The following is a 26,465-nucleotide window of genomic DNA, read 5'->3' as shown; positions in this document are numbered from 1 at the left end:
CACAGGAAAACTCGAGGAGCAGCTGGCAGAAATAAATGTGAAAGTCTTAAGTTCGACAAATAATGGCGTATCACTTCTGGTGAAATGGCCAGATAATGTTTGAAGATGCGACTATGGTAAAACGGGGAGCAATTGGTAGGAGTAACTGTGACTCTCTTAAGGTAGCCAAATGCCTCGTCACTAGGCGGAATAAATCGGCAAACTCGAGGAGCACCTAGCAGAAATAATTGTTAACGTCTTAAGGTCGACAATTAAAGGCGTATCGCTTGTGGTGAACTGGCCCGAGAAAGCTTGAAGATTTGACTGTGTTAAAATGGGGAGCAACTTGCAGGAGTATTTATGACTCTCTTAAGGTAGCCAAATGCCTTGTAACCAATGGAATAAATCGGCAAACTCGAGGAGCACCTGGCAGGAGTAACTATGAAAGTCTTAAGGTCGACAAATAACAGTGTATCACTTCTGGTGAACTGGCCAGAGAAAGCTTGAAGACGGGACAGTGATAAAACAGGGAGCATCTGGCAGGAGCAACTATGACACTCGTAATGTAGCCAATTGTCCGTCACCAGGCGAAATACATCTGTAACTGGAGGAGCACCTGGCAGAAATAACTTGGAAAGTCTACAGTTCGACAAGTAATGGCGTATCACTTCTGGTGAACTGGCCAGAGAGCTTCAAGACGTGACTGTGATAAAACACGGAGCAACTGGCAGGAGTAACTATGACACTCTTAAGGTAGCCAAATGCTCGTCACCAGGCGAAATACATAGGAAAACTCGAGGAGCACCTGGCACAAATAAATGTGAAAGTCTTACGTTCGACAAATAAAGGCGTATCACTTCTGGTGAACTGGCCAGAGAAAGCTTGAATATGTGACTATGGTAAAACGGGGAGCAATTGGTAGGAGTAACTATGATTCTCTTAAGGTAGCCAAATGCCTCGTCACCAACGGAATAAATCGGCAAACTCGAGGAGCATCTAGCAGAAATAACTGTGAAAGTCTTAAGGTCGACAAATAAAGGCGTATCGCTTGTGCTGAACTGTCCCGAGAAAGCTTGAAGATTTTACAGTGTTAAAATGGGGAGCAACTTGCAGGAGTAACTGTGACTCTCTTAAGGTTGCCAATGCTCGTCGCCCAGCCAAAAACATCGGAAAACTCGAGTAGCACCTGGCAGAAATAACTGTGAAAGTCTTAAGGTCGACAACTAATGGCGTATCGCTTCTGATGAACTGGCCAGAGAAAGCTTGAATATGTGACTATGGTAAAACGGGGAGCAATTGGTAGGACTAACTATGACTCTCTTAAGGTAGCCAAATACCTCGTCACCAGACGGAATAAATCGGCAAACTCGAGGAGCACCTAGCAGATATAACTGTGAAAGTCTTAAGGTCGACAAATAATGACGTATCGCTTGTGCTGAACTGGCCCGAGAAAGCTTGAAGATTTTACTGTGTTAAAACGGAGAGCAACTTGCAGGAGTAACTGTGACTCTCTTAAGGTTGCCATTGCTCGTCGCCCAGCAAAAAACATCGGATAACTCGAGGAGCACCTGGCAGAAATAACTGTGAAAGTCTTGAGGTCGACAAATAATGGCGTATCGCTTCTGATGAACTGGCCAGAGAAAGCTTGAGTATGTGATTATGGTAAAACGGGGAGCAACTGGTATGAGTAACTATGACTCTCTTAAGGTAGCCAAATGCCTCGTCACCAACGGAATAAATCGGCAAACTCGAGGGGCACCTGGCAGGAGTAACTGTGAAAGTCTTAAGGTCGACTAATAATGGATATAACTCCTGGTGAACAGGCCAGAGAAAGCTTGAAGACGTGACTGTGATAAAACAGGGAGCAACAGGAAGGAGTAACTATGACACTCTTAAGGTAGCCAAATACTCGTCACCAGGCGAAATACATGGGCAAATTCGAGGAGCACCTGGCAGAAATAACTGTAAAGTCTTAAGTTCGACAAATAATAGCGTATCACTTCTGGTGAACTGGCCAGAGAAAGTTTGAATATGTGACTATGGTAAAACGGGGAGCAATTGGTATGAGTAACAATGACTCTCTTAAGGTAGAAAAATGCCTCGTCACAAACGGAATAAATTGGCAAACCCGAGGAGCACCTGGCAGGAGTAACTGTGAAAGTCTTAAAGTCGACAAATAATGGTGTATCACTTCTGGTGAACTGGCCACAGAGCTTGAAGACGTGACTGTGATAAAACACGGAGCAACTGGCAGGAGTAACTATGTCACTCTTAAGGTAGCCAAATGCTCGTTACCAGGCGAAATACACAGGAAAACTCGAGGAGCAGCTGGCAGAAATAAATGTGAAAGTCTTAAGTTCGACAAATAATGGCGTATCACTTCTGGTGAAATGGCCAGATAATGTTTGAAGATGCGACTATGGTAAAACGGGGAGCAATTGGTAGGAGTAACTGTGACTCTCTTAAGGTAGCCAAATGCCTCGTCACTAGGCGGAATAAATCGGCAAACTCGAGGAGCACCTAGCAGAAATAATTGTTAACGTCTTAAGGTCGACAATTAAAGGCGTATCGCTTGTGGTGAACTGGCCCGAGAAAGCTTGAAGATTTGACTGTGTTAAAATGGGGAGCAACTTGCAGGAGTATTTATGACTCTCTTAAGGTAGCCAAATGCCTTGTAACCAATGGAATAAATCGGCAAACTCGAGGAGCACCTGGCAGGAGTAACTATGAAAGTCTTAAGGTCGACAAATAACAGTGTATCACTTCTGGTGAACTGGCCAGAGAAAGCTTGAAGACGGGACAGTGATAAAACAGGGAGCATCTGGCAGGAGCAACTATGACACTCGTAATGTAGCCAATTGTCCGTCACCAGGCGAAATACATCTGTAACTGGAGGAGCACCTGGCAGAAATAACTTGGAAAGTCTACAGTTCGACAAGTAATGGCGTATCACTTCTGGTGAACTGGCCAGAGAGCTTCAAGACGTGACTGTGATAAAACACGGAGCAACTGGCAGGAGTAACTATGACACTCTTAAGGTAGCCAAATGCTCGTCACCAGGCGAAATACATAGGAAAACTCGAGGAGCACCTGGCACAAATAAATGTGAAAGTCTTACGTTCGACAAATAAAGTCGTATCACTTCTGGTGAACTGGCCAGAGAAAGCTTGAATATGTGACTATGGTAAAACGGGGAGCAATTGGTAGGAGTAACTATGATTCTCTTAAGGTAGCCAAATGCCTCGTCACCAACGGAATAAATCGGCAAACTCGAGGAGCATCTAGCAGAAATAACTGTGAAAGTCTTAAGGTCGACAAATAAAGGCGTATCGCTTGTGCTGAACTGTCCCGAGAAAGCTTGAAGATTTTACAGTGTTAAAATGGGGAGCAACTTGCAGGAGTAACTGTGACTCTCTTAAGGTTGCCAATGCTCGTCGCCCAGCCAAAAACATCGGAAAACTCGAGTAGCACCTGGCAGAAATAACTGTGAAAGTCTTAAGGTCGACAACTAATGGCGTATCGCTTCTGATGAACTGGCCAGAGAAAGCTTGAATATGTGACTATGGTAAAACGGGGAGCAATTGGTAGGACTAACTATGACTCTCTTAAGGTAGCCAAATACCTCGTCACCAGACGGAATAAATCGGCAAACTCGAGGAGCACCTAGCAGATATAACTGTGAAAGTCTTAAGGTCGACAAATAATGACGTATCGCTTGTGCTGAACTGGCCCGAGAAAGCTTGAAGATTTTACTGTGTTAAAACGGAGAGCAACTTGCAGGAGTAACTGTGACTCTCTTAAGGTTGCCATTGCTCGTCGCCCAGCAAAAAACATCGGATAACTCGAGGAGCACCTGGCAGAAATAACTGTGAAAGTCTTGAGGTCGACAAATAATGGCGTATCGCTTCTGATGAACTGGCCAGAGAAAGCTTGAGTATGTGACTATGGTAAAACGGGGAGCAACTGGTATGAGTAACTATGACTCTCTTAAGGTAGCCAAATGCCTCGTCACCAACGGAATAAATCGGCAAACTCGAGGTGCACCTGGCAGGAGTAACTGTGAAAGTCTTAAGGTCGACTAATAATGGATATAACTCCTGGTGAACAGGCCAGAGAAAGCTTGAAGACGTGACTGTGATAAAACAGGGAGCAACAGGAAGGAGTAACTATGACACTCTTAAGGTAGCCAAATACTCGTCACCGGACGGAATAAATCGGCAAACTCGAGGAGCACCTAGCAGATATAACTGTGAAAGTCTTAAGGTCGACAAATAATGACGTATCGCTTGTGCTGAACTGGCCAGAGAAAGCTTGAGTATGTGACTATGGTAAAACGGGGAGCAAATGGTATGAGTAACAATGACCCTCTTAAGGTAGAATAATGACTCGTCACAAACGGAATAAATTGGCAAACCCGAGGAGCACATGGCAGGAGTAACTGTGAAAGTCTTAAAGTCGACAAATAATGGTGTATCACTTCTGGTGAACTGGCCAGAGAGCTTGAAGACGTGACTGTGATAAAACACGGAGCAACTGGTAGGAGTAACTATGTCACTCTTAAGGTAGCCAAATGCTCGTTACCAGGCGAAATACACAGGAAAACTCGAGGAGCAGCTGGCAGAAATAAATGTGAAAGTCTTAAGTTCGACAAATAATGGCGTATCACTTCTGGTGAAATGGCCAGATAATGTTTGAAGATGCGACTATGGTAAAACGGGGAGCAATTGGTAGGAGTAACTGTGACTCTCTTAAGGTAGCCAAATGCCTCGTCACTAGGCGGAATAAATCGGCAAACTCGAGGAGCACCTAGCAGAAATAATTGTTAACGTCTTAAGGTCGACAATTAAAGGCGTATCGCTTGTGGTGAACTGGCCCGAGAAAGCTTGAAGATTTGACTGTGTTAAAATGGGGAGCAACTTGCAGGAGTATTTATGACTCTCTTAAGGTAGCCAAATGCCTTGTAACCAATGGAATAAATCGGCAAACTCGAGGAGCACCTGGCAGGAGTAACTATGAAAGTCTTAAGGTCGACAAATAACAGTGTATCACTTCTGGTGAACTGGCCAGAGAAAGCTTGAAGACGGGACAGTGATAAAACAGGGAGCATCTGGCAGGAGCAACTATGACACTCGTAATGTAGCCAATTGTCCGTCACCAGGCGAAATACATCTGTAACTGGAGGAGCACCTGGCAGAAATAACTTGGAAAGTCTACAGTTCGACAAGTAATGGCGTATCACTTCTGGTGAACTGGCCAGAGAGCTTCAAGACGTGACTGTGATAAAACACGGAGCAACTGGCAGGAGTAACTATGACACTCTTAAGGTAGCCAAATGCTCGTCACCAGGCGAAATACATAGGAAAACTCGAGGAGCACCTGGCACAAATAAATGTGAAAGTCTTACGTTCGACAAATAAAGGCGTATCACTTCTGGTGAACTGGCCAGAGAAAGCTTGAATATGTGACTATGGTAAAACGGGGAGCAATTGGTAGGAGTAACTATGATTCTCTTAAGGTAGCCAAATGCCTCGTCACCAACGGAATAAATCGGCAAACTCGAGGAGCATCTAGCAGAAATAACTGTGAAAGTCTTAAGGTCGACAAATAAAGGCGTATCGCTTGTGCTGAACTGTCCCGAGAAAGCTTGAAGATTTTACAGTGTTAAAATGGGGAGCAACTTGCAGGAGTAACTGTGACTCTCTTAAGGTTGCCAATGCTCGTCGCCCAGCCAAAAACATCGGAAAACTCGAGTAGCACCTGGCAGAAATAACTGTGAAAGTCTTAAGGTCGACAACTAATGGCGTATCGCTTCTGATGAACTGGCCAGAGAAAGCTTGAATATGTGACTATGGTAAAACGGGGAGCAATTGGTAGGACTAACTATGACTCTCTTAAGGTAGCCAAATACCTCGTCACCAGACGGAATAAATCGGCAAACTCGAGGAGCACCTAGCAGATATAACTGTGAAAGTCTTAAGGTCGACAAATAATGACGTATCGCTTGTGCTGAACTGGCCCGAGAAAGCTTGAAGATTTTACTGTGTTAAAACGGAGAGCAACTTGCAGGAGTAACTGTGACTCTCTTAAGGTTGCCATTGCTCGTCGCCCAGCAAAAAACATCGGATAACTCGAGGAGCACCTGGCAGAAATAACTGTGAAAGTCTTGAGGTCGACAAATAATGGCGTATCGCTTCTGATGAACTGGCCAGAGAAAGCTTGAGTATGTGACTATGGTAAAACGGGGAGCAACTGGTATGAGTAACTATGACTCTCTTAAGGTAGCCAAATGCCTCGTCACCAACGGAATAAATCGGCAAACTCGAGGTGCACCTGGCAGGAGTAACTGTGAAAGTCTTAAGGTCGACTAATAATGGATATAACTCCTGGTGAACAGGCCAGAGAAAGCTTGAAGACGTGACTGTGATAAAACAGGGAGCAACAGGAAGGAGTAACTATGACACTCTTAAGGTAGCCAAATACTCGTCACCGGACGGAATAAATCGGCAAACTCGAGGAGCACCTAGCAGATATAACTGTGAAAGTCTTAAGGTCGACAAATAATGACGTATCGCTTGTGCTGAACTGGCCAGAGAAAGCTTGAGTATGTGACTATGGTAAAACGGGGAGCAAATGGTATGAGTAACAATGACCCTCTTAAGGTAGAATAATGACTCGTCACAAACGGAATAAATTGGCAAACCCGAGGAGCACATGGCAGGAGTAACTGTGAAAGTCTTAAAGTCGACAAATAATGGTGTATCACTTCTGGTGAACTGGCCAGAGAGCTTGAAGACGTGACTGTGATAAAACACGGAGCAACTGGTAGGAGTAACTATGTCACTCTTAAGGTAGCCAAATGCTCGTTACCAGGCGAAATACACAGGAAAACTCGAGGAGCAGCTGGCAGAAATAAATGTGAAAGTCTTAAGTTCGACAAATAATGGCGTATCACTTCTGGTGAAATGGCCAGATAATGTTTGAAGATGCGACTATGGTAAAACGGGGAGCAATTGGTAGGAGTAACTGTGACTCTCTTAAGGTAGCCAAATGCCTCGTCACTAGGCGGAATAAATCGGCAAACTCGAGGAGCACCTAGCAGAAATAATTGTTAACGTCTTAAGGTCGACAATTAAAGGCGTATCGCTTGTGGTGAACTGGCCCGAGAAAGCTTGAAGATTTGACTGTGTTAAAATGGGGAGCAACTTGCAGGAGTATTTATGACTCTCTTAAGGTAGCCAAATGCCTTGTAACCAATGGAATAAATCGGCAAACTCGAGGAGCACCTGGCAGGAGTAACTATGAAAGTCTTAAGGTCGACAAATAACAGTGTATCACTTCTGGTGAACTGGCCAGAGAAAGCTTGAAGACGGGACAGTGATAAAACAGGGAGCATCTGGCAGGAGCAACTATGACACTCGTAATGTAGCCAATTGTCCGTCACCAGGCGAAATACATCTGTAACTGGAGGAGCACCTGGCAGAAATAACTTGGAAAGTCTACAGTTCGACAAGTAATGGCGTATCACTTCTGGTGAACTGGCCAGAGAGCTTCAAGACGTGACTGTGATAAAACACGGAGCAACTGGCAGGAGTAACTATGACACTCTTAAGGTAGCCAAATGCTCGTCACCAGGCGAAATACATAGGAAAACTCGAGGAGCACCTGGCACAAATAAATGTGAAAGTCTTACGTTCGACAAATAAAGGCGTATCACTTCTGGTGAACTGGCCAGAGAAAGCTTGAATATGTGACTATGGTAAAACGGGGAGCAATTGGTAGGAGTAACTATGATTCTCTTAAGGTAGCCAAATGCCTCGTCACCAACGGAATAAATCGGCAAACTCGAGGAGCATCTAGCAGAAATAACTGTGAAAGTCTTAAGGTCGACAAATAAAGGCGTATCGCTTGTGCTGAACTGTCCCGAGAAAGCTTGAAGATTTTACAGTGTTAAAATGGGGAGCAACTTGCAGGAGTAACTGTGACTCTCTTAAGGTTGCCAATGCTCGTCGCCCAGCCAAAAACATCGGAAAACTCGAGTAGCACCTGGCAGAAATAACTGTGAAAGTCTTAAGGTCGACAACTAATGGCGTATCGCTTCTGATGAACTGGCCAGAGAAAGCTTGAATATGTGACTATGGTAAAACGGGGAGCAATTGGTAGGACTAACTATGACTCTCTTAAGGTAGCCAAATACCTCGTCACCAGACGGAATAAATCGGCAAACTCGAGGAGCACCTAGCAGATATAACTGTGAAAGTCTTAAGGTCGACAAATAATGACGTATCGCTTGTGCTGAACTGGCCCGAGAAAGCTTGAAGATTTTACTGTGTTAAAACGGAGAGCAACTTGCAGGAGTAACTGTGACTCTCTTAAGGTTGCCATTGCTCGTCGCCCAGCAAAAAACATCGGATAACTCGAGGAGCACCTGGCAGAAATAACTGTGAAAGTCTTGAGGTCGACAAATAATGGCGTATCGCTTCTGATGAACTGGCCAGAGAAAGCTTGAGTATGTGATTATGGTAAAACGGGGAGCAACTGGTATGAGTAACTATGACTCTCTTAAGGTAGCCAAATGCCTCGTCACCAACGGAATAAATCGGCAAACTCGAGGGGCACCTGGCAGGAGTAACTGTGAAAGTCTTAAGGTCGACTAATAATGGATATAACTCCTGGTGAACAGGCCAGAGAAAGCTTGAAGACGTGACTGTGATAAAACAGGGAGCAACAGGAAGGAGTAACTATGACACTCTTAAGGTAGCCAAATACTCGTCACCAGGCGAAATACATGGGCAAATTCGAGGAGCACCTGGCAGAAATAACTGTAAAGTCTTAAGTTCGACAAATAATAGCGTATCACTTCTGGTGAACTGGCCAGAGAAAGTTTGAATATGTGACTATGGTAAAACGGGGAGCAATTGGTATGAGTAACAATGACTCTCTTAAGGTAGAAAAATGCCTCGTCACAAACGGAATAAATTGGCAAACCCGAGGAGCACCTGGCAGGAGTAACTGTGAAAGTCTTAAAGTCGACAAATAATGGTGTATCACTTCTGGTGAACTGGCCACAGAGCTTGAAGACGTGACTGTGATAAAACACGGAGCAACTGGCAGGAGTAACTATGTCACTCTTAAGGTAGCCAAATGCTCGTTACCAGGCGAAATACACAGGAAAACTCGAGGAGCAGCTGGCAGAAATAAATGTGAAAGTCTTAAGTTCGACAAATAATGGCGTATCACTTCTGGTGAAATGGCCAGATAATGTTTGAAGATGCGACTATGGTAAAACGGGGAGCAATTGGTAGGAGTAACTGTGACTCTCTTAAGGTAGCCAAATGCCTCGTCACTAGGCGGAATAAATCGGCAAACTCGAGGAGCACCTAGCAGAAATAATTGTTAACGTCTTAAGGTCGACAATTAAAGGCGTATCGCTTGTGGTGAACTGGCCCGAGAAAGCTTGAAGATTTGACTGTGTTAAAATGGGGAGCAACTTGCAGGAGTATTTATGACTCTCTTAAGGTAGCCAAATGCCTTGTAACCAATGGAATAAATCGGCAAACTCGAGGAGCACCTGGCAGGAGTAACTATGAAAGTCTTAAGGTCGACAAATAACAGTGTATCACTTCTGGTGAACTGGCCAGAGAAAGCTTGAAGACGGGACAGTGATAAAACAGGGAGCATCTGGCAGGAGCAACTATGACACTCGTAATGTAGCCAATTGTCCGTCACCAGGCGAAATACATCTGTAACTGGAGGAGCACCTGGCAGAAATAACTTGGAAAGTCTACAGTTCGACAAGTAATGGCGTATCACTTCTGGTGAACTGGCCAGAGAGCTTCAAGACGTGACTGTGATAAAACACGGAGCAACTGGCAGGAGTAACTATGACACTCTTAAGGTAGCCAAATGCTCGTCACCAGGCGAAATACATAGGAAAACTCGAGGAGCACCTGGCACAAATAAATGTGAAAGTCTTACGTTCGACAAATAAAGTCGTATCACTTCTGGTGAACTGGCCAGAGAAAGCTTGAATATGTGACTATGGTAAAACGGGGAGCAATTGGTAGGAGTAACTATGATTCTCTTAAGGTAGCCAAATGCCTCGTCACCAACGGAATAAATCGGCAAACTCGAGGAGCATCTAGCAGAAATAACTGTGAAAGTCTTAAGGTCGACAAATAAAGGCGTATCGCTTGTGCTGAACTGTCCCGAGAAAGCTTGAAGATTTTACAGTGTTAAAATGGGGAGCAACTTGCAGGAGTAACTGTGACTCTCTTAAGGTTGCCAATGCTCGTCGCCCAGCCAAAAACATCGGAAAACTCGAGTAGCACCTGGCAGAAATAACTGTGAAAGTCTTAAGGTCGACAACTAATGGCGTATCGCTTCTGATGAACTGGCCAGAGAAAGCTTGAATATGTGACTATGGTAAAACGGGGAGCAATTGGTAGGACTAACTATGACTCTCTTAAGGTAGCCAAATACCTCGTCACCAGACGGAATAAATCGGCAAACTCGAGGAGCACCTAGCAGATATAACTGTGAAAGTCTTAAGGTCGACAAATAATGACGTATCGCTTGTGCTGAACTGGCCCGAGAAAGCTTGAAGATTTTACTGTGTTAAAACGGAGAGCAACTTGCAGGAGTAACTGTGACTCTCTTAAGGTTGCCATTGCTCGTCGCCCAGCAAAAAACATCGGATAACTCGAGGAGCACCTGGCAGAAATAACTGTGAAAGTCTTGAGGTCGACAAATAATGGCGTATCGCTTCTGATGAACTGGCCAGAGAAAGCTTGAGTATGTGACTATGGTAAAACGGGGAGCAACTGGTATGAGTAACTATGACTCTCTTAAGGTAGCCAAATGCCTCGTCACCAACGGAATAAATCGGCAAACTCGAGGTGCACCTGGCAGGAGTAACTGTGAAAGTCTTAAGGTCGACTAATAATGGATATAACTCCTGGTGAACAGGCCAGAGAAAGCTTGAAGACGTGACTGTGATAAAACAGGGAGCAACAGGAAGGAGTAACTATGACACTCTTAAGGTAGCCAAATACTCGTCACCGGACGGAATAAATCGGCAAACTCGAGGAGCACCTAGCAGATATAACTGTGAAAGTCTTAAGGTCGACAAATAATGACGTATCGCTTGTGCTGAACTGGCCAGAGAAAGCTTGAGTATGTGACTATGGTAAAACGGGGAGCAAATGGTATGAGTAACAATGACCCTCTTAAGGTAGAATAATGACTCGTCACAAACGGAATAAATTGGCAAACCCGAGGAGCACATGGCAGGAGTAACTGTGAAAGTCTTAAAGTCGACAAATAATGGTGTATCACTTCTGGTGAACTGGCCAGAGAGCTTGAAGACGTGACTGTGATAAAACACGGAGCAACTGGTAGGAGTAACTATGTCACTCTTAAGGTAGCCAAATGCTCGTTACCAGGCGAAATACACAGGAAAACTCGAGGAGCAGCTGGCAGAAATAAATGTGAAAGTCTTAAGTTCGACAAATAATGGCGTATCACTTCTGGTGAAATGGCCAGATAATGTTTGAAGATGCGACTATGGTAAAACGGGGAGCAATTGGTAGGAGTAACTGTGACTCTCTTAAGGTAGCCAAATGCCTCGTCACTAGGCGGAATAAATCGGCAAACTCGAGGAGCACCTAGCAGAAATAATTGTTAACGTCTTAAGGTCGACAATTAAAGGCGTATCGCTTGTGGTGAACTGGCCCGAGAAAGCTTGAAGATTTGACTGTGTTAAAATGGGGAGCAACTTGCAGGAGTATTTATGACTCTCTTAAGGTAGCCAAATGCCTTGTAACCAATGGAATAAATCGGCAAACTCGAGGAGCACCTGGCAGGAGTAACTATGAAAGTCTTAAGGTCGACAAATAACAGTGTATCACTTCTGGTGAACTGGCCAGAGAAAGCTTGAAGACGGGACAGTGATAAAACAGGGAGCATCTGGCAGGAGCAACTATGACACTCGTAATGTAGCCAATTGTCCGTCACCAGGCGAAATACATCTGTAACTGGAGGAGCACCTGGCAGAAATAACTTGGAAAGTCTACAGTTCGACAAGTAATGGCGTATCACTTCTGGTGAACTGGCCAGAGAGCTTCAAGACGTGACTGTGATAAAACACGGAGCAACTGGCAGGAGTAACTATGACACTCTTAAGGTAGCCAAATGCTCGTCACCAGGCGAAATACATAGGAAAACTCGAGGAGCACCTGGCACAAATAAATGTGAAAGTCTTACGTTCGACAAATAAAGGCGTATCACTTCTGGTGAACTGGCCAGAGAAAGCTTGAATATGTGACTATGGTAAAACGGGGAGCAATTGGTAGGAGTAACTATGATTCTCTTAAGGTAGCCAAATGCCTCGTCACCAACGGAATAAATCGGCAAACTCGAGGAGCATCTAGCAGAAATAACTGTGAAAGTCTTAAGGTCGACAAATAAAGGCGTATCGCTTGTGCTGAACTGTCCCGAGAAAGCTTGAAGATTTTACAGTGTTAAAATGGGGAGCAACTTGCAGGAGTAACTGTGACTCTCTTAAGGTTGCCAATGCTCGTCGCCCAGCCAAAAACATCGGAAAACTCGAGTAGCACCTGGCAGAAATAACTGTGAAAGTCTTAAGGTCGACAACTAATGGCGTATCGCTTCTGATGAACTGGCCAGAGAAAGCTTGAATATGTGACTATGGTAAAACGGGGAGCAATTGGTAGGACTAACTATGACTCTCTTAAGGTAGCCAAATACCTCGTCACCAGACGGAATAAATCGGCAAACTCGAGGAGCACCTAGCAGATATAACTGTGAAAGTCTTAAGGTCGACAAATAATGACGTATCGCTTGTGCTGAACTGGCCCGAGAAAGCTTGAAGATTTTACTGTGTTAAAACGGAGAGCAACTTGCAGGAGTAACTGTGACTCTCTTAAGGTTGCCATTGCTCGTCGCCCAGCAAAAAACATCGGATAACTCGAGGAGCACCTGGCAGAAATAACTGTGAAAGTCTTGAGGTCGACAAATAATGGCGTATCGCTTCTGATGAACTGGCCAGAGAAAGCTTGAGTATGTGATTATGGTAAAACGGGGAGCAACTGGTATGAGTAACTATGACTCTCTTAAGGTAGCCAAATGCCTCGTCACCAACGGAATAAATCGGCAAACTCGAGGGGCACCTGGCAGGAGTAACTGTGAAAGTCTTAAGGTCGACTAATAATGGATATAACTCCTGGTGAACAGGCCAGAGAAAGCTTGAAGACGTGACTGTGATAAAACAGGGAGCAACAGGAAGGAGTAACTATGACACTCTTAAGGTAGCCAAATACTCGTCACCAGGCGAAATACATGGGCAAATTCGAGGAGCACCTGGCAGAAATAACTGTAAAGTCTTAAGTTCGACAAATAATAGCGTATCACTTCTGGTGAACTGGCCAGAGAAAGTTTGAATATGTGACTATGGTAAAACGGGGAGCAATTGGTATGAGTAACAATGACTCTCTTAAGGTAGAAAAATGCCTCGTCACAAACGGAATAAATTGGCAAACCCGAGGAGCACCTGGCAGGAGTAACTGTGAAAGTCTTAAAGTCGACAAATAATGGTGTATCACTTCTGGTGAACTGGCCACAGAGCTTGAAGACGTGACTGTGATAAAACACGGAGCAACTGGCAGGAGTAACTATGTCACTCTTAAGGTAGCCAAATGCTCGTTACCAGGCGAAATACACAGGAAAACTCGAGGAGCAGCTGGCAGAAATAAATGTGAAAGTCTTAAGTTCGACAAATAATGGCGTATCACTTCTGGTGAAATGGCCAGATAATGTTTGAAGATGCGACTATGGTAAAACGGGGAGCAATTGGTAGGAGTAACTGTGACTCTCTTAAGGTAGCCAAATGCCTCGTCACTAGGCGGAATAAATCGGCAAACTCGAGGAGCACCTAGCAGAAATAATTGTTAACGTCTTAAGGTCGACAATTAAAGGCGTATCGCTTGTGGTGAACTGGCCCGAGAAAGCTTGAAGATTTGACTGTGTTAAAATGGGGAGCAACTTGCAGGAGTATTTATGACTCTCTTAAGGTAGCCAAATGCCTTGTAACCAATGGAATAAATCGGCAAACTCGAGGAGCACCTGGCAGGAGTAACTATGAAAGTCTTAAGGTCGACAAATAACAGTGTATCACTTCTGGTGAACTGGCCAGAGAAAGCTTGAAGACGGGACAGTGATAAAACAGGGAGCATCTGGCAGGAGCAACTATGACACTCGTAATGTAGCCAATTGTCCGTCACCAGGCGAAATACATCTGTAACTGGAGGAGCACCTGGCAGAAATAACTTGGAAAGTCTACAGTTCGACAAGTAATGGCGTATCACTTCTGGTGAACTGGCCAGAGAGCTTCAAGACGTGACTGTGATAAAACACGGAGCAACTGGCAGGAGTAACTATGACACTCTTAAGGTAGCCAAATGCTCGTCACCAGGCGAAATACATAGGAAAACTCGAGGAGCACCTGGCACAAATAAATGTGAAAGTCTTACGTTCGACAAATAAAGGCGTATCACTTCTGGTGAACTGGCCAGAGAAAGCTTGAATATGTGACTATGGTAAAACGGGGAGCAATTGGTAGGAGTAACTATGATTCTCTTAAGGTAGCCAAATGCCTCGTCACCAACGGAATAAATCGGCAAACTCGAGGAGCATCTAGCAGAAATAACTGTGAAAGTCTTAAGGTCGACAAATAAAGGCGTATCGCTTGTGCTGGACTGTCCCGAGAAAGCTTGAAGATTTTACAGTGTTAAAATGGGGAGCAACTTGCAGGAGTAACTGTGACTCTCTTAAGGTTGCCAATGCTCGTCGCCCAGCCAAAAACATCGGAAAACTCGAGTAGCACCTGGCAGAAATAACTGTGAAAGTCTTAAGGTCGACAACTAATGGCGTATCGCTTCTGATGAACTGGCCAGAGAAAGCTTGAATATGTGACTATGGTAAAACGGGGAGCAATTGGTAGGACTAACTATGACTCTCTTAAGGTAGCCAAATACCTCGTCACCAGACGGAATAAATCGGCAAACTCGAGGAGCACCTAGCAGATATAACTGTGAAAGTCTTAAGGTCGACAAATAATGACGTATCGCTTGTGCTGAACTGGCCCGAGAAAGCTTGAAGATTTTACTGTGTTAAAACGGAGAGCAACTTGCAGGAGTAACTGTGACTCTCTTAAGGTTGCCATTGCTCGTCGCCCAGCAAAAAACATCGGATAACTCGAGGAGCACCTGGCAGAAATAACTGTGAAAGTCTTGAGGTCGACAAATAATGGCGTATCGCTTCTGATGAACTGGCCAGAGAAAGCTTGAGTATGTGACTATGGTAAAACGGGGAGCAACTGGTATGAGTAACTATGACTCTCTTAAGGTAGCCAAATGCCTCGTCACCAATGGAATAAATCGGCAAACTCGAGGGGCACCTGGCAGGAGTAACTGTGAAAGTCTTAAGGTCGACTAATAATGGATATAACTCCTGGTGAACAGGCCAGAGAAAGCTTGAAGACGTGACTGTGATAAAACAGGGAGCAACAGGAAGGAGTAACTATGACACTCTTAAGGTAGCCAAATACTCGTCACCAGGCGAAATACATGGGCAAATTCGAGGAGCACCTGGCAGAAATAACTGTAAAGTCTTAAGTTCGACAAATAATAGCGTATCACTTCTGGTGAACTGGCCAGAGAAAGTTTGAATATGTGACTATGGTAAAACGGGGAGCAATTGGTATGAGTAACAATGACTCTCTTAAGGTAGAAAAATGCCTCGTCACAAACGGAATAAATTGGCAAACCCGAGGAGCACCTGGCAGGAGTAACTGTGAAAGTCTTAAAGTCGACAAATAATGGTGTATCACTTCTGGTGAACTGGCCACAGAGCTTGAAGACGTGACTGTGATAAAACACGGAGCAACTGGCAGGAGTAACTATGACACTCTTAAGGTAGCCAAATGCTCGTCACCAGGCGAAATACATAGGAAAACTCGAGGAGCACCTGGCACAAATAAATGTGAAAGTCTTACGTTCGACAAATAAAGGCGTATCACTTCTGGTGAAATTGCCAGATAATGCTTGAAGATGCGACTATGGTAAAACGGGGAGCAATTGGTAGGAGTAACTGTGACACTCTTAAGATAGCCAAATGCCTCGCCACTAGGCGGAATAAATCGGCAAACTCGAGGAGCACCTAGCAGAAATAACTGTGAATGTCTCAAGGTCGACAATTAAAGGCGTATCGCTTGTGGTGAACTGGCCCGAGAAAGCTTGAAGATTTGACTGTGTTAAAATGGGGAGCAACTTGCAGGAGTAACTATGACTTGGCGGGAGTAACTATGACTCTCTTAAGGTGGCCAAGTGGCGGCGGTGTGGCTGCATCCGGACTTGGCTTTTCGAAGTGCGGTCTTGATGTAGTCGTGCTGCTGCTGCGAGGTGCCTTCCTTGGGTTATGGTTACAGGGAGAGTGATGCGCAATACATGGGCCTAGCCCTCTTAGCCTCTCCTCTCCTGCGGTCTTCTCCCCTTCTCGTGGGCCCGCTGATTTTCGCAGAGTGGAAGACCGCACCAGGGGCTTGGGGGGGTTACCAGCCCCCCCTCGCATTATCCCTTTTTTAGTTGGGGGCAGCAATCAAGAAAATAAAAGTGGTGGCCCTTCCGCTGAAGGCGCCACCCCAGCTTCCGCAGCACCTAGCCGGCCAACCGGCCGTGCCGAAAATCTTGTAACTTTAGCAGCTATCTACACCTGTAGTGAGTGCCACCGCAGTTTCACCACCAAGAACGGTCTCGGGGTCCATCGCCGCCGCCAACACCTAGCGGCCGTCAACGCGGAGATCGTGACGGAGAGGCATCGCGCGAGGTGGACGGAGGAAGAAGTCCTGTCGCTCGCCAAGGCAGAGGCCGAACTGTTCCTTGAGAGGGACGCCCGGTTCTTCTTCGTTAATCAAGAGCTTATCAGGATGTTCCCCGACCGAACGCTTGAGGCAATCAAGTGCCGACGGCGGCAAGCTGCCCACAAGCAGCTTGTCCGCCAATTCATGGAGGCGCTTGAGATCGGTCGGGGGGAAGAGCCGGCGTCCCGCCGGGGAGCAGCGAGCCCGCTGCCTGACGCGGGCGAGGCCGCTGCGCCGCCCGTCGACGCAGCCGAGGGCTTCGCGGCCGACACCACCGGGCCGCCGCCGGAGGGGCCGACTGACGCCGCCATCTGGGAGCATCTGGCGGGGCTACCCGCTTCCGCCCAGCGTTTCTCTGCCCTGGATCGTGTCATAGGTCTGGGGCGGGGCACGCCGCCCGATGTCATCCTGGGCATGCTCCCGGATGCCCTTGCGTCGGTCGGGTCCAGAGGGGAGAGATCGATCACCAGGACACAGCGGCCGCGCCAACCATCGAAGCGGCCGCCTGCCGCGCCGCCGACGCAGAAGCGCAAGCGGCGCCGCTGGGAGTACGCGAGAACGCAGGATGCCTTCCGACGGTCGCGTGCACGTTGCGTGCGCGGCCTCTTGGATGGCACCCTGCTCCAGCCGCCACCTGCCATCCCTGGTCTGCTGGACTTCTGGGCGGACCTCTTCACAAAGAAGCCCGTCTCCACCGCGGGCTTCATTCGTGACCGCCTCCTCCCGCACTCGGAGCCTGTCGCTCTTGAGTGCCTATGGGGGCCGGTCACACATGAGGAGGTCGCCGCCGCGTTGCCGCCCAGGGGATCAGCGGCCGGGCCGGACGGCCTTACCCCAGCGGAGTTGCGGCGCCTGCCGCACGAAGTCCTGGTGAAAGTGATGAATCTCTTCCTTCTGGCCCGCGCCCTCCCGGAACGCCTGCTTCGCGCGCGGACGTCCCTTCTCCCGAAAACGGCTGCACCAACATCCCCCGCTGACTTTCGCCCCATTACGGTCTGCTCGGTGTTGGCGCGGACCTTTCACAAGGTTCTCGCGTCACGCCTGATGTGTGCTTGTGCTGTGGACGAACGTCAGCGGGCATTCATCCCTCGGGATGGGATGTTGGAAAATACTTTCATCTTGGACACTGCTCTCACCGACGCAGTTCGCTCCTGCCGCTCTGTCTTTGTGGCATCGATCGACGTTTCGAAGGCATTCGATTCGGTGGATCATGCTGCCCTTCGGCCCGTGCTGAAGGCGCATGGCCTACCGGATTGCTTTGTCGAGTACGTCGAGCGGTGCTACGAGGGCAGCACGACAGTGATAGCGGACGGCGCCGGCGTGGGCGTGTCTGTGCAGCCAGCACGGGGCGTTCGCCAGGGCGATCCCCTCTCCCCCCTCCTGTTCAACTTTGCGGTGGACTACGTTTTAGGCCAACTGCCCTCCCACATCGGAGCTCGGATCCTCGGTCGCAGAGTCAACGCTGCGGCCTTTGCAGATGACGTCTTGCTGTTTGCAGCGACCCCGAGGGGCTTGCAGTCCCTCATCGACGCAGCTACCGCAGCCCTCGCCCACCTGGGGCTGCAGATCAACGCCCGGAAGTGTTTCACCCTCGCCTTAGTCGCGTCAGGGCGCGAGAAGAAGGTGAAGGTGGACAGCAATGTCACCTTCACAGCAGGCAATACCACCATGCCTGCCCTGCGTGTGGGTGAAACCTTCCGGTACCTGGGGCTGCAATTTTCCACGGCGGGTCGCTGCGTCTTCAATCCACATCGCCACCTGGTGGAGCAGCTTGACGTCATCTCCCGAGCTCCGCTGAAGCCGCAACAGCGCCTCCACGCTCTCACCAACGTACTTCTCCCTGGCCTGTACCACGGGCTGGCCCTCAGCCGCACCCGGATGGGTGCATTGAAGTCGGCCGACGTCACCATCCGGGCCGCCGTCAGGAGATGGTTCCGCCTTCCGGCGGACACCCCCCTGGGATACTTCCACGCTCCTGTTGCCCAGGGGGGCCTCGGCATTCCATCTTGCCGATGGATGGGTCCGACCCTCCGTCGGTCCCGTCTCCTGGCGCTGAAGAAGATAGGGCCAGCCTGCGACGGTGCAGGCATGGATGAGGTGCAGCGTGAGATCGAGGTGCTGGAGCGCCACCTAATGTGGGAGGGCCACCTCCTCAAATCGTCAACGCAGGTTGGGGAAATGTGGGCGGCGCGCCTACACATCGCCATTGACGGTGCGGCGCTGTCATCTTCTGCCGCCGTCAGTGGCCAACATCAGTGGGTCGCCGACACCAGTCGCCTGCTATCTGGGCGTGAATACATCGACGCCCTCCGCGCCCGCATCAACGCCTTCCCTACGAAGGCACGGCGCAGTCGCGGGCGGGAGGCGGACACCAGATGCCGCGCGGGATGCCAGGCCGTGGAGACCGCCAACCACGTACTTCAGGCTTGCTTTCGGACGCACGGGTCCCGGGTCAAGCGCCATGACGCTGTAGTGCGTTATGTCGCCCGTGGACTCGCGCAGAGGGGCTTCAATGTCTCTGTGGAGCCCCACCTCCGAACACCTGAGGGCATCCGCAAGCCTGACGTGGTGGCGGTCAAAGACGGCATCGCCCGCGTGGTCGACGCCCAGATAGTCGGAGACCACCTCCGGCTCGACTGGTGTCACTCCCAGAAGGCGGCCTACTACGACACGCCGTCCATCCGGCGTGCCATCTCCAACCTGCACCGTGACGTTGAGGAGGTGATTGTGTCCACCGCGACGTTGAACTGGAGGGGTGTATGGTCTCCAGCGTCGGCGAGGGATCTCGCCGCCTTAGGCTTCCGACCCCGAGAACTGGCGGTGCTGAGCACAAGAACACTACAGAGCTGCTGCAAAAGTTACAAGATTTTCGAGCGTATGACGGCTCCTAGCCCGAAGCAGCGTGTCGGCGTCGGCTAGGCTGCTGGTTATTTTTCTTCGCCTTGACTCCTGGGGCCTATCCACAGGAGGAATAAACCGTCTTTGTTCTTCCTTCTTTGTGTCTTTATTTTGTGTTTTTGTTGTGTTCTTCGCACTAATATATATGTATATGTGTATCTTAGTTTTATACTTGTATCCTGTGGCACGCCCTGTAAGTCCCCACCTCGGTGGCGGACATGGCGTCAAACACCTGCCACGCATTATATATGTATATATTTTGTGTTATTCAAATTATTTTGAATAAAGACGGCTGTTGATAGCCAAATGCCTTGTAACCAATGGAATAAATCGGCAAACTCGAGGAGCACCTGGCAGGAGTAACTATGGAAGTCTTAAGGTCGACAAATAACAGTGTATCACTTCTGGTGAACTGGCCAGAGAAAGCTTGAAGACGGGACAGTGATAAAACAGGGAGCATCTGGCAGGAGCAACTATGACACTCGTAATGTAGCCAATTGTCCGTCACCAGGCGAAATACATCTGTAACTGGAGGAGCACCTGGCAGAAATAACTTGGAAAGTCTACAGTTCGACAAGTAATGGCGTATCACTTCTGGTGAACTGGCCAGAGAGCTTCAAGACGTGACTGTGATAAAACACGGAGCAACTGGCAGGAGTAACTATGACACTCTTAAGGTAGCCAAATGCTCGTCACCAGGCGAAATACATAGGAAAACTCGAGGAGCACCTGGCACAAATAAATGTGAAAGTCTTATGTTCGACAAATAAAGGCGTATCACTTCTGGTGAACTGGCCAGAGAAAGCTTGAATATGTGACTATGGTAAAACGGGGAGCAATTGGTAGGAGTAACTATGATTCTCTTAAGGTAGCCAAATGCCTCGTCACCAACGGAATAAATCGGCAAACTCGAGGAGCATCTAGCAGAAATAACTGTGAAAGTCTTAAGGTCGACAAATAAAGGCGTATCGCTTGTGCTGAACTGTCCCGAGAAAGCTTGAAGATTTTACAGTGTTAAAATGGGGAGCAACTTGCAGGAGTAACTGTGACTCTCTTAAGGTTGCCAATGCTCGTCGCCCAGCCAAAAACATCGGAAAACTCGAGTAGCACCTGGCAGAAATAACTGTGAAAGTCTTAAGGTCGACAACTAATGGCGTATCGCTTCTGATGAACTGGCCAGAGAAAGCTTGAATATGTGACTATGGTAAAACGGGGAGCAATTGGTAGGACTAACTATGACTCTCTTAAGGTAGCCAAATACCTCGTCACCAGACGGAATAAATCGGCAAACTCGAGGAGCACCTAGCAGATATAACTGTGAAAGTCTTAAGGCCGACAAATAATGACGTATCGCTTGTGCTGAACTGGCCCGAGAAAGCTTGAAGATTTTACTGTGTTAAAACGGAGAGCAACTTGCAGGAGTAACTGTGACTCTCTTAAGGTTGCCATTGCTCGTCGCCCAGCAAAAAACATCGGATAACTCGAGGAGCACCTGGCAGAAATAACTGTGAAAGTCTTGAGGTCGACAAATAATGGCGTATCGCTTCTGATGAACTGGCCAGAGAAAGCTTGAGTATGTGACTATGGTAAAACGGGGAGCAACTGGTATGAGTAACTATGACTCTCTTAAGGTAGCCAAATGCCTCGTCACCAACGGAATAAATCGGCAAACTCGAGGGGCACCTGGCAGGAGTAACTGTGAAAGTCTTAAGGTCGACTAATAATGGATATAACTCCTGGTGAACAGGCCAGAGAAAGCTTGAAGACGTGACTGTGATAAAACAGGGAGCAACAGGAAGGAGTAACTATGACACTCTTAAGGTAGCCAAATACTCGTCACCAGGCGAAATACATGGGCAAATTCGAGGAGCACCTAGCAGAAATAACTGTAAAGTCTTAAGTTCGACAAATAATAGCGTATCACTTCTGGTGAACTGGCCAGAGAAAGTTTGAATATGTGACTATGGTAAAACGGGGAGCAATTGGTATGAGTAACAATGACTCTCTTAAGGTAGAAAAATGCCTCGTCACAAACGGAATAAATTGGCAAACCCGAGGAGCACCTGGCAGGAGTAACTGTGAAAGTCTTAAAGTCGACAAATAATGGTGTATCACTTCTGGTGAACTGGCCACAGAGCTTGAAGACGTGACTGTGATAAAACACGGAGCAACTGGCAGGAGTAACTATGACACTCTTAAGGTAGCCAAATGCTCGTCACCAGGCGAAATACATAGGAAAACTCGAGGAGCACCTGGCACAAATAAATGTGAAAGTCTTACGTTCGACAAATAAAGGCGTATCACTTCTGGTGAAATTGCCAGATAATGCTTGAAGATGCGACTATGGTAAAACGGGGAGCAATTGGTAGGAGTAACTGTGACACTCTTAAGATAGCCAAATGCCTCGCCACTAGGCGGAATAAATCGGCAAACTCGAGGAGCACCTAGCAGAAATAACTGTGAATGTCTCAAGGTCGACAATTAAAGGCGTATCGCTTGTGGTGAACTGGCCCGAGAAAGCTTGAAGATTTGACTGTGTTAAAATGGGGAGCAACTTGCAGGAGTAACTATGACTCTCTTAAGGTAGCCAAATGCCTTGTAACCAATGGAATAAATCGGCAAACTCGAGGAGCACCTGGCAGGAGTAACTATGAAAGTCTTAAGGTCGACAAATAACAGTGTATCACTTCTGGTGAACTGGCCAGAGAAAGCTTGAAGACGGGACAGTGATAAAACAGGGAGCATCTGGCAGGAGCAACTATGACACTCGTAATGTAGCCAATTGTCCGTCACCAGGCGAAATACATCTGTAACTGGAGGAGCACCTGGCAGAAATAACTTGGAAAGTCTACAGTTCGACAAGTAATGGCGTATCACTTCTGGTGAACTGGCCAGAGAGCTTCAAGACGTGACTGTGATAAAACACGGAGCAACTGGCAGGAGTAACTATGACACTCTTAAGGTAGCCAAATGCTCGTCACCAGGCGAAATACATAGGAAAACTCGAGGAGCACCTGGCACAAATAAATGTGAAAGTCTTACGTTCGACAAATAAAGGCGTATCACTTCTGGTGAACTGGCCAGAGAAAGCTTGAATATGTGACTATGGTAAAACGGGGAGCAATTGGTAGGAGTAACTATGATTCTCTTGAGGTAGCCAAATGCCTCGTCACCAACGGAATAAATCGGCAAACTCGAGGAGCATCTAGCAGAAATAACTGTGAAAGTCTTAAGGTCGACAAATAAAGGCGTATCGCTTGTGCTGAACTGTCCCGAGAAAGCTTGAAGATTTTACAGTGTTAAAATGGGGAGCAACTTGCAGGAGTAACTGTGACTCTCTTAAGGTTGCCAATGCTCGTTGCCCAGCCAAAAACATCGGAAAACTCGAGTAGCACCTGGCAGAAATAACTGTGAAAGTCTTAAGGTCGACAACTAATGGCGTATCGCTTCTGATGAACTGGCCAGAGAAAGCTTGAATATGTGACTATGGTAAAACGGGGAGCAATTGGTAGGACTAACTATGACTCTCTTAAGGTAGCCAAATACCTCGTCACCAGACGGAATAAATCGGCAAACTCGAGGAGCACCTAGCAGATATAACTGTGAAAGTCTTAAGGTCGACAAATAATGACGTATCGCTTGTGCTGAACTGGCCCGAGAAAGCTTGAAGATTTTACTGTGTTAAAACGGAGAGCAACTTGCAGGAGTAACTGTGACTCTCTTAAGGTTGCCATTGCTCGTCGCCCAGCAAAAAACATCGGATAACTCGAGGAGCACCTGGCAGAAATAACTGTGAAAGTCTTGAGGTCGACAAATAATGGCGTATCGCTTCTGATGAACTGGCCAGAGAAAGCTTGAGTATGTGACTATGGTAAAACGGGGAGCAACTGGTATGAGTAACTATGACTCTCTTAAGGTAGCCAAATGCCTCGTCACCAACGGAATAAATCGGCAAACTCGAGGGGCACCTGGCAGGAGTAACTGTGAAAGTCTTAAGGTCGACTAATAATGGATATAACTCCTGGTGAACAGGCCAGAGAAAGCTTGAAGACGTGACTGTGATAAAACAGGGAGCAACAGGAAGGAGTAACTATGACACTCTTAAGGTAGCCAACTACTCGTCACCAGGCGAAATACATGGGCAAATTCGAGGAGCACCTAGCAGAAATAACTGTAAAGTCTTAAGTTCGACAAATAATAGCGTATCACTTCTGGTGAACTGGCCAGAGAAAGTTTGAATATGTGACTATGGTAAAACGGGGAGCAATTGGTATGAGTAACAATGACTCTCTTAAGGTAGAAAAATGCCTCGTCACAAACGGAATAAATTGGCAAACCCGAGGAGCACCTGGCAGGAGTAACTGTGAAAGTCTTAAAGTCGACAAATAATGGTGTATCACTTCTGGTGAACTGGCCACAGAGCTTGAAGACGTGACTGTGATAAAACACGGAGCAACTGGCAGGAGTAACTATGACACTCTTAAGGTAGCCAAATGCTCGTCACCAGGCGAAATACATAGGAAAACTCGAGGAGCACCTGGCACAAATAAATGTGAAAGTCTTACGTTCGACAAATAAAGGCGTATCACTTCTGGTGAAATTGCCAGATAATGCTTGAAGATGCGACTATGGTAAAACGGGGAGCAATTGGTAGGAGTAACTGTGACACTCTTAAGATAGCCAAATGCCTCGCCACTAGGCGGAATAAATCGGCAAACTCGAGGAGCACCTAGCAGAAATAACTGTGAATGTCTCAAGGTCGACAATTAAAGGCGTATCGCTTGTGGTGAACTGGCCCGAGAAAGCTTGAAGATTTGACTGTGTTAAAATGGGGAGCAACTTGCAGGAGTAACTATGACTCTCTTAAGGTAGCCAAATGCCTTGTAACCAATGGAATAAATCGGCAAACTCGAGGAGCACCTGGCAGGAGTAACTATGAAAGTCTTAAGGTCGACAAATAACAGTGTATCACTTCTGGTGAACTGGCCAGAGAAAGCTTGAAGACGGGACAGTGATAAAACAGGGAGCATCTGGCAGGAGCAACTATGACACTCGTAATGTAGCCAATTGTCCGTCACCAGGCGAAATACATCTGTAACTGGAGGAGCACCTGGCAGAAATAACTTGGAAAGTCTACAGTTCGACAAGTAATGGCGTATCACTTCTGGTGAACTGGCCAGAGAGCTTCAAGACGTGACTGTGATAAAACACGGAGCAACTGGCAGGAGTAACTATGACACTCTTAAGGTAGCCAAATGCTCGTCACCAGGCGAAATACATAGGAAAACTCGAGGAGCACCTGGCACAAATAAATGTGAAAGTCTTACGTTCGACAAATAAAGGCGTATCACTTCTGGTGAACTGGCCAGAGAAAGCTTGAATATGTGACTATGGTAAAACGGGGAGCAATTGGTAGGAGTAACTATGATTCTCTTGAGGTAGCCAAATGCCTCGTCACCAACGGAATAAATCGGCAAACTCGAGGAGCATCTAGCAGAAATAACTGTGAAAGTCTTAAGGTCGACAAATAAAGGCGTATCGCTTGTGCTGAACTGTCCCGAGAAAGCTTGAAGATTTTACAGTGTTAAAATGGGGAGCAACTTGCAGGAGTAACTGTGACTCTCTTAAGGTTGCCAATGCTCGTTGCCCAGCCAAAAACATCGGAAAACTCGAGTAGCACCTGGCAGAAATAACTGTGAAAGTCTTAAGGTCGACAACTAATGGCGTATCGCTTCTGATGAACTGGCCAGAGAAAGCTTGAATATGTGACTATGGTAAAACGGGGAGCAATTGGTAGGACTAATTATGACTCTCTTAAGGTAGCCAAATACCTCGTCACCAGACGGAATAAATCGGCAAACTCGAGGAGCACCTAGCAGATATAACTGTGAAAGTCTTAAGGTCGACAAATAATGACGTATCGCTTGTGCTGAACTGGCCCGAGAAAGCTTGAAGATTTTACTGTGTTAAAACGGAGAGCAACTTGCAGGAGTAACTGTGACTCTCTTAAGGTTGCCATTGCTCGTCGCCCAGCAAAAAACATCGGATAACTCGAGGAGCACCTGGCAGAAATAACTGTGAAAGTCTTGAGGTCGACAAATAATGGCGTATCGCTTCTGATGAACTGGCCAGAGAAAGCTTGAGTATGTGACTATGGTAAAACGGGGAGCAACTGGTATGAGTAACTATGACTCTCTTAAGGTAGCCAAATGCCTCGTCACCAACGGAATAAATCGGCAAACTCGAGGGGCACCTGGCAGGAGTAACTGTGAAAGTCTTAAGGTCGACTAATAATGGATATAACTCCTGGTGAACAGGCCAGAGAAAGCTTGAAGACGTGACTGTGATAAAACAGGGAGCAACAGGAAGGAGTAACTATGACACTCTTAAGGTAGCCAAATACTCGTCACCAGGCGAAATACATGGGCAAATTCGAGGAGCACCTAGCAGAAATAACTGTAAAGTCTTAAGTTCGACAAATAATAGCGTATCACTTCTGGTGAACTGGCCAGAGAAAGTTTGAATATGTGACTATGGTAAAACGGGGAGCAATTGGTATGAGTAACAATGACTCTCTTAAGGTAGAAAAATGCCTCGTCACAAACGGAATAAATTGGCAAACCCGAGGAGCACCTGGCAGGAGTAACTGTGAAAG

This window comes from Schistocerca serialis, chromosome 11, assembly GCF_023864345.2.
Source record: "Schistocerca serialis cubense isolate TAMUIC-IGC-003099 chromosome 11, iqSchSeri2.2, whole genome shotgun sequence".
Classification (NCBI taxonomy): domain Eukaryota; kingdom Metazoa; phylum Arthropoda; class Insecta; order Orthoptera; family Acrididae; genus Schistocerca; species Schistocerca serialis.
Note: the sequence above shows the minus strand (reverse complement) of the source record.